Source organism: Tupaia chinensis, unplaced genomic scaffold, assembly GCF_000334495.1.
Source record: "Tupaia chinensis unplaced genomic scaffold, TupChi_1.0 Scaffold000542_1, whole genome shotgun sequence".
Taxonomy (NCBI): Eukaryota; Metazoa; Chordata; class Mammalia; order Scandentia; family Tupaiidae; genus Tupaia; species Tupaia belangeri.
The window spans coordinates 1,309,849-1,319,419 of record NW_006160055.1 but is presented as its reverse complement, the minus strand read 5'-3'; positions in this window follow the sequence as shown (position 1 = coordinate 1,319,419).

The following is a 9,571-nucleotide window of genomic DNA, read 5'->3' as shown; positions in this document are numbered from 1 at the left end:
AAGGGAGGGTCTCCTGCAGATCCACAAGTGTAGGTGAGTCTCCAGGGAATGCAGTTTCAGGAAAGCAGTTCTGGTACACAGGGATGATTATCAGCTGATGCGGCACAGCAGTCATCCTGTAGTTACCAGGAATGGTGTTGTGGGCATCTGCAGTGTGAGTTGTCCTTGGGTATCTGGCTTCCTTAAGAATGGCAGAGTAGTTCTCGTTTTCCCCTGAGGTAATGCAGAGCTGGTAACTGTCATCTTCTCAAGTTGCAAGTTCTTCAACCTTGTTTTCGGCCTCCGGGCCATCCAGCACTGCCGGAGAGGCCAGGGAGGCGGGGGGCCGGCCGTTCAGGTGCGGCTGCGCAGGAGTGGAAGCCCCCGGCCGCCCCATCAATCATCTTTGAAACAATCTGAAAAATAAGTGAATAGGGACCAGCAGTTAGCGTAATGGCTATGTCACTGGACTCTCATATAGTCGACCGCGGTTTGCGTCCGGACCTGGTGGCTTAAAACTCACACCGGCACGTGTGCATGCGTGCCCAATATCCCAAGAGGAGAATGGAGGAGAAGGGATTGCGGGGTGGCCATCCCCCCAGGGGGTGATTTCTCATTTTCTGTCTCTCTGTCTCTCTCTATCTGGCGAGCACACGCGCCCTATAGCAAAAAACCTCTCAAAATAAATAAATAAATAAATAAATAAGTGAATAAATATGCAAATAAGAGGCCAGATGCTGAACCAGTGGTAAATTACAATGGTCTCCCAGGTAGTCTCATATGGGAAGATTCCCATTTCCAGTCTAGAGACCTCTCTGAGCACACCAGACACATGGTTGCCCATAAGTCCACTCTGGCTAAAGGCTGGGAGTGGATTGTGGCATTGAGACCCAGTTGAGGAAGGTACTTTTTATTTGCTCTCTCTCTCTCTCTTTCTCTCTCTCTCTCATTCTTTTTCTGTCTCACTCATGGAGAAAATAAAATAAACTTTTTAAAAAAATATTCAAATAAAAAATGTTTAAGTGTGTTTAATATTTTCACCCCCACTTTACACCAGAGATAGTCCTAAGAACACTTTGTACAACCAAATTATAAATATTACTATGTTATATGCCACAAGCCTCCACAGTGTCACTTTCAGTCTTTTCATGACAAAGAACCCTGAAGCCTCCGTGTTTTTGAAAATAACAATTCTATCTACCAGAAGAGACCTAGGAAAAGTGCAAATCAGGGTCACTTTAGGCTCCTGACTATAATTAAAATCCTGATTTTTACAGAAAAGCATGGTAATGTTCCTTCAAAATAATATTTTGTGATAAAAAGAAAAAAGTTGGCAAGCTATTCGGAATTTTAATAAAGAGAATCTTATTTCCTGTGAAAATGATTGTTGATTCCTTTTTGCTTTTCTTATTTTGAATTTGGGTGCAGTGAGGCTTAATAAAAATTATGTGAAAGATTTCTATAAAACTAATTCATCACACTCACTTTGAAGAATTGCTTTGTCTAACAAAATTGTTTAATGGGTCTGGGTCATAGCATGGTTAAGGGGTTCTGTGCTTGATCTCAAGAAATGTTGGAGGAGAAATATATAAATGATGCAGGATGCTTTGATGGCATTGGCTAGGTCATGAAGGACTACAAGACCACTGTAAAGAAAGAATGCAAACACGCAATGTTAGAATGAATGTTAGAGGAAAAGAGAAGAAGATCATATGGGAAAGACTGTATCTACCATCTCATTGGACTCTGAGGATGGAGAGGGTGGAATGTAAATGGGGAACAATGTATACATATAAGATCACAATGTGCTTTCTCATGCAGACAACCTTCTGAGAGTGCTGCATACCTCCTTCCTCTTTCACCATCCCTTGTTATCCAGCAAGTCAGTCTGACCTCATTGAGTTGCCTCAGCACTGGGGATAGACCAACAAGGGAACAGAAAGGAGTCCTAGGGTGAGAGGACTGTATTGATGCCTGCCTCTCTAGTCTCTGTGGTAAGATTTTAGCCATACTAGACTTACATTTAATTCTTTGTGGACTTGAGCTATGAGTTAATACAAACTCCCAGGAAATCGAGATTTTGGCCAGAAACTAATAAGCATAGCTATGAGTAGAGGTGGATAGACAATGTAATTATCACCTGGACAGATGGTGATGGCTGTTATTAGTCAGTTCTATTCTGTTTTTCTGTAAAGGTAAAGACTCTTGTTCTTTTTCCAACCATAGTTCAGATGATCCTAACTATGCTTAAGTAAAATTCAAGTGTGTGTGTGGTTGAAATTGACATGCAGGGTTTGGTTTTCATTTGAAAGAAAAAAAGTGAAGTATATTCAAATAATGTACAGTGATTAAGAAGAAGAGATGAGGGGCCAGCAGGTGGTGTGAGGCACTGAACTCCTACATGGCCGAGTCCCAGACCTGGCAACTTGCTTTCTCTCTCTTTCTCCCTCTCTCTGGTAAGTGCATGTTCCCTACAGCAAATTAAAAAATAATAATAATAAATTAAGTTACATTGAATAATTTAAAAAGGAGATGAAATGGTGCCTAGTATCTTACCTGGTCTCACGGGCCATAGCTAAGACCCTGAAGATCCTGATAAAGGAAGCCAGAGCAGGGGAGAAAAAATGAGATCATTAGTTGGTTTTAATAGATCAATAGTTAAAAACATGAACAGATTCCAGAAAGAACTTCAAGAATTACTTGGGGACCAGAAGGATGCATATGAGCAGACAGAAAGAAAGCAGAATATCCAGGTTATTCCTGGTATGTATCTCAGGAAAACTAAGAACTTAAATATTTTCCTGGAGCCTCAACCAATTTCCTCTTTAAAAAAGACTTGGTTGGAACAGTATTAAGGCTTAAGAGTGTTAAATTAGTATAATAATACTGGAATGGTTATTGAAAGCCACTATGTTTCTTTAGCACTTACATTTCTAAGTATTCTGGAAGTCATAAATTTTGTGACTTATTGTTTAAATCTATGAATAGTTTAAACTACAGAGGTAAAGCAGTGAGAATTGTCTCTGAAATATATAAGAGGAATGGTGGGCTTCCTTTGAGATGGCAAATTGAGTCCCTATCGTAAGATTTGCTATGATGTCAAATTTCCACTCAGGCATCAAGTCATTGTGGTGTTTAGAGTACTAGATGGATAATGTTTCCATCATGTACAACGCCTAGATGCTCCACTGAGCTCTTTTTTCCACCCACATTCATCTGGACCTTCATCAAATTATCCTTCAGAATTTGAGTCAGCCAGCAGGCAGAGGGGCCCATGGAGATAATCAAAAGAGACAAGGAAGACCAGCAGTGGGGGCCGGCGGTTCAGGTGCGGCTGCGCAGGAGTGGAAGCCCCCGGCCGCCCCATCAATCATCTTTGAAACAATCTGAAAAATAAGTGAATAGGGACCAGCAGTTAGCGTAATGGCTATGTCACTGGACTCTCATATAGTCGACCGCGGTTTGCGTCCGGACCTGGTGGCTTAAAACTCACACCGGCACGTGTGCATGCGTGCCCAATATCCCAAGAGGAGAATGGAGGAGAAGGGATTGCGGGGTGGCCATCCCCCCAGGGGGTGATTTCTCATTTTCTGTCTCTCTGTCTCTCTCTATCTGGCGAGCACACGCGCCCTATAGCAAAAAACCTCTCAAAATAAATAAATAAATAAATAAATAAGTGAATAAATATGCAAATAAGAGGCCAGATGCTGAACCAGTGGTAAATTACAATGGTCTCCCAGGTAGTCTCATATGGGAAGATTCCCATTTCCAGTCTAGAGACCTCTCTGAGCACACCAGACACATGGTTGCCCATAAGTCCACTCTGGCTAAAGGCTGGGAGTGGATTGTGGCATTGAGACCCAGTTGAGGAAGGTACTTTTTATTTGCTCTCTCTCTCTCTCTTTCTCTCTCTCTCTCATTCTTTTTCTGTCTCACTCATGGAGAAAATAAAATAAACTTTTTAAAAAAATATTCAAATAAAAAATGTTTAAGTGTGTTTAATATTTTCACCCCCACTTTACACCAGAGATAGTCCTAAGAACACTTTGTACAACCAAATTATAAATATTACTATGTTATATGCCACAAGCCTCCACAGTGTCACTTTCAGTCTTTTCATGACAAAGAACCCTGAAGCCTCCGTGTTTTTGAAAATAACAATTCTATCTACCAGAAGAGACCTAGGAAAAGTGCAAATCAGGGTCACTTTAGGCTCCTGACTATAATTAAAATCCTGATTTTTACAGAAAAGCATGGTAATGTTCCTTCAAAATAATATTTTGTGATAAAAAGAAAAAAGTTGGCAAGCTATTCGGAATTTTAATAAAGAGAATCTTATTTCCTGTGAAAATGATTGTTGATTCCTTTTTGCTTTTCTTATTTTGAATTTGGGTGCAGTGAGGCTTAATAAAAATTATGTGAAAGATTTCTATAAAACTAATTCATCACACTCACTTTGAAGAATTGCTTTGTCTAACAAAATTGTTTAATGGGTCTGGGTCATAGCATGGTTAAGGGGTTCTGTGCTTGATCTCAAGAAATGTTGGAGGAGAAATATATAAATGATGCAGGATGCTTTGATGGCATTGGCTAGGTCATGAAGGACTACAAGACCACTGTAAAGAAAGAATGCAAACACGCAATGTTAGAATGAATGTTAGAGGAAAAGAGAAGAAGATCATATGGGAAAGACTGTATCTACCATCTCATTGGACTCTGAGGATGGAGAGGGTGGAATGTAAATGGGGAACAATGTATACATATAAGATCACAATGTGCTTTCTCATGCAGACAACCTTCTGAGAGTGCTGCATACCTCCTTCCTCTTTCACCATCCCTTGTTATCCAGCAAGTCAGTCTGACCTCATTGAGTTGCCTCAGCACTGGGGATAGACCAACAAGGGAACAGAAAGGAGTCCTAGGGTGAGAGGACTGTATTGATGCCTGCCTCTCTAGTCTCTGTGGTAAGATTTTAGCCATACTAGACTTACATTTAATTCTTTGTGGACTTGAGCTATGAGTTAATACAAACTCCCAGGAAATCGAGATTTTGGCCAGAAACTAATAAGCATAGCTATGAGTAGAGGTGGATAGACAATGTAATTATCACCTGGACAGATGGTGATGGCTGTTATTAGTCAGTTCTATTCTGTTTTTCTGTAAAGGTAAAGACTCTTGTTCTTTTTCCAACCATAGTTCAGATGATCCTAACTATGCTTAAGTAAAATTCAAGTGTGTGTGTGGTTGAAATTGACATGCAGGGTTTGGTTTTCATTTGAAAGAAAAAAAGTGAAGTATATTCAAATAATGTACAGTGATTAAGAAGAAGAGATGAGGGGCCAGCAGGTGGTGTGAGGCACTGAACTCCTACATGGCCGAGTCCCAGACCTGGCAACTTGCTTTCTCTCTCTTTCTCCCTCTCTCTGGTAAGTGCATGTTCCCTACAGCAAATTAAAAAATAATAATAATAAATTAAGTTACATTGAATAATTTAAAAAGGAGATGAAATGGTGCCTAGTATCTTACCTGGTCTCACGGGCCATAGCTAAGACCCTGAAGATCCTGATAAAGGAAGCCAGAGCAGGGGAGAAAAAATGAGATCATTAGTTGGTTTTAATAGATCAATAGTTAAAAACATGAACAGATTCCAGAAAGAACTTCAAGAATTACTTGGGGACCAGAAGGATGCATATGAGCAGACAGAAAGAAAGCAGAATATCCAGGTTATTCCTGGTATGTATCTCAGGAAAACTAAGAACTTAAATATTTTCCTGGAGCCTCAACCAATTTCCTCTTTAAAAAAGACTTGGTTGGAACAGTATTAAGGCTTAAGAGTGTTAAATTAGTATAATAATACTGGAATGGTTATTGAAAGCCACTATGTTTCTTTAGCACTTACATTTCTAAGTATTCTGGAAGTCATAAATTTTGTGACTTATTGTTTAAATCTATGAATAGTTTAAACTACAGAGGTAAAGCAGTGAGAATTGTCTCTGAAATATATAAGAGGAATGGTGGGCTTCCTTTGAGATGGCAAATTGAGTCCCTATCGTAAGATTTGCTATGATGTCAAATTTCCACTCAGGCATCAAGTCATTGTGGTGTTTAGAGTACTAGATGGATAATGTTTCCATCATGTACAACGCCTAGATGCTCCACTGAGCTCTTTTTTCCACCCACATTCATCTGGACCTTCATCAAATTATCCTTCAGAATTTGAGTCAGCCAGCAGGCAGAGGGGCCCATGGAGATAATCAAAAGAGACAAGGAAGACCAGCAGTTAACAAAATGGCTATGTCACTGGACTCCCATGTAGTCAACCGCAGTTCGAATCCTGGACCTGGTGGCTTAAATTCATGCCAGGCATGTGTGTGTTTGTGCCCAAGATCCTAAGAGGAGAATGGAGGAGAAGGGATTGTGGTGTGGCCATCCCCTTGGGGGGTGATTTCTCACTTTCTGTCTCTCTCTGTCTTTCTGGCAAGCGCATGTGCCCTATAGCAAAAACCTTTCAAAAATAAATAAATAAATAAATAAAAGAAACAAGGTACATTTTTAAAGGTTAGAACTGATAAGGTGATCTGTAAAGTCATCAGACAATACCCCAAACTATAAGGGAAGAATTTCGAAGAGTGAAAAGGGGATAGCCTCTTCCACTTTAAACAAAGTCAGATCACAGTTCCAGAAGCATTATCTGGAGAGCTGATTGTAAGATAAGCTCTAAGAATAGTTGAGAATCCTAAAATAGCCACCTACCAACCTTAAATTAAAACTTCTCTGTTTAGCACCCCATACAAAAAGTCAACCAGAATAACTTCCAAAACAAAAGACCTTACAAGCACCACCTAAGAAAGCAAATCAAGATCCACAGGCATCTAAGAGATTTCCTATGCTCACTACTTAAATTATGCTTGCCTCATTTACACATACTATTTATTTTTCAAAACCCTTTCAAAGAACAGCATATATGCTTTTTTAAAAAGACAAAAAGAGAAAAGTTGAGCAGGCTGTGTGTTGGTTCACAGATGGTCTTGGAAAAGAGGGTAATCCTAAGAATTAGAATGAGTTGGTGGTGGTTAAACAGAGAGGAACATAGCTGTAGCCGAGGTCAGAGGAAATGAGCAGCAGAATGAAGCAATAGAGAAAGAACAAAGACAGTGAGATGCACAATCAACTTGAGCCTAGGAACCAAATCTCATCCATCTTGGAATCTATGGTGCTTAGATGGCACCTGACAGACAATAGAGGCTCTGTGAGCTTTTCAACATCAGTGGACTCTAGATACTTTGGTGTCTAATTAAAAGACCAAACAGATAAACACATTTGCACTTTTTGTAATTAAGAATCTATTTGTCCTTCTTATTTGTATCTGTTAATGAAAAACAATAGAAACTGAAATTTACTCACTGAGCTTTACTGTACAGAGTAGATAGGTTCCCAATAAGGCACTCAGTACATATTGAATGAATGAATGAATGAATAAAGAAATCAATGAGTTAATTAATTAATCATTCAGACTGTGAAACTTAATTATCTTCCTCTAGATAGTCTTATATATATGCAGATTTCTGTTCTTTAGGGAGTCTTTTCCTGAAAAATAAAGGGAAGATGTATGACTATAAAAACAAAATTAAAAAGAAACACAACAATAAGACCAGCAATTGGCGTAATGGCTATGTCGCTGGACTCCTATGTAGTCAACCGCAGTTTGAGTCCCGGACTCGGTCGCTTAAACTCACACCAGGCGCATGTGCATATGTGCCCAAGATCCCAAGAGGCAAATGGAGAAGGGATTGTGGCATGGCCATCCCCCCTGGGAGGTGATTTCTTGCTTTCTGTCTCTCTGTCTCTGTCTTTCTGGTGAGTGCACACTCCCTATAACAAAAACCTCCCCCCACCTAAAACAAAAACAAAAACAAACAAACAAACAAAAAAAACACGACAATTAATATTAGTTCAGATAGCAAAAAAAGTTCTGCAGGATTGTGTAAATAGCTGGTCTTTTATAGACAAAGATCAGGAAAAGACTCCCTAAAGAACAGAAATCTGCATAATTACAAGAAGCAAAATAACAGTCTGTGATAAGACTTCTCTAATCTGGAAGGTACAGGGAATACAAAGGCCCTGAGGCATGAATGAGCCCCAGTTGCCTAGGGAGAGAAATAAGAATGCAACAACAGGCCAGTCCATAGGATCTAAGGTCAAAAGTCATGGGTGAATCTTCTGTCTTATACCTGCTTATGTCTTTGGGAAATAAAAATAATAGCTAATATTTATTCAGTTCGCAATGTATAAACTCATGTTTGGAGCATCTTACTTAATCATCACAGTAACTTAATAAGATAAGTAGGGTAATATTCAAGCCACTCTTCCTCCCATATAAGAGGTGAGAAAACTGAGCTCAGAGATGATGTCATCACTTCAAAATTACAGAATTTACCACAAATGATATGTTGAAAGTGTCAAATAACATATCTCTTATAAATGCTACTTGTGAGACTCAAAATTCTTTATAAAATAGGAAAAATAAGCAATTGGGGAATTTACTGTGCATACCATTGGGAGAAGGAGCACTGTACTAGGAGTATCTGTTGTTTCTCTTCAGAGCATGAATGCACCCTACAGCAAATTTTTAAAAATATAAATAAATAAATAAATAAATAAATAAATAAATCATAGAACTAAATACTCTCTGAATTGATTCTAACTACCTCTAAGATTTTGAGTAAATTACGTCACCTCTCTGGTTCTCAGAAAACTTCTAGCCATGGGTAATAAATGGATGCGTTACCTGCATGTACTGAGTAGAAGCCAGGTATGCTGCTGGACATTCCACAAGGAACAGGACCAGCACCACCACAAAGAATTATTGGAACTAGGTTGAAAAACCCTACTGTAGAAGCTGGAGAAAACAAACACTGCGTGGAGTGTCAGATGTGCATTAGGGAGTGGCGGGGACTAGAGTAAACTGCAGGGTACATACACTTTCTAAAGACATTTTCTGTAAAAGATAATTTATAAATCTATGTGGACCAAAGAGAGCACATTTTATATTCTGAAACATAAAGAACAATTTCAGCCTGCTTGTGACCTTAACTAGAATTTTATGTATTTATTTTAATTTGCCTGAGGGCATGTGCTCTCACCAGAGAATGACAGAGAGAAAGAGAGAGAGAGAGAGAACTCCCAATGGGGTATGGCCACATACTAATCCATTCTCCATATCTCTATCCTGTCAGAATTTGGGGCACATGCACACATGCACCCAGCATGTTTTTCAAGCCTCAGGGCCTAGAATGAGAGCTGTGGTTGGCCATGTGGGGTATAGCGCCCTTAATCAATAGGCTATGGGGTCAGCCCTATAATTTTAGTTTTACTGAGAAGAAAAGTCTCTCAACCATGGTCCAGCCATGGTGGCTGCTGGGCCAAGATGCTATACTTCATAGGCTGGGACCACAATGGTGTTCCAGGTTTATTTCCTGGTCCAACATAAAAGCCATTATGGTGGTGTGTGCCTGTAGTCTCAGTGACTTCAGAGGCTAAGTTTGGAGGATTGTAAAAGCAAGACTCTACCTAAAAATAGTGAAAAATGTTA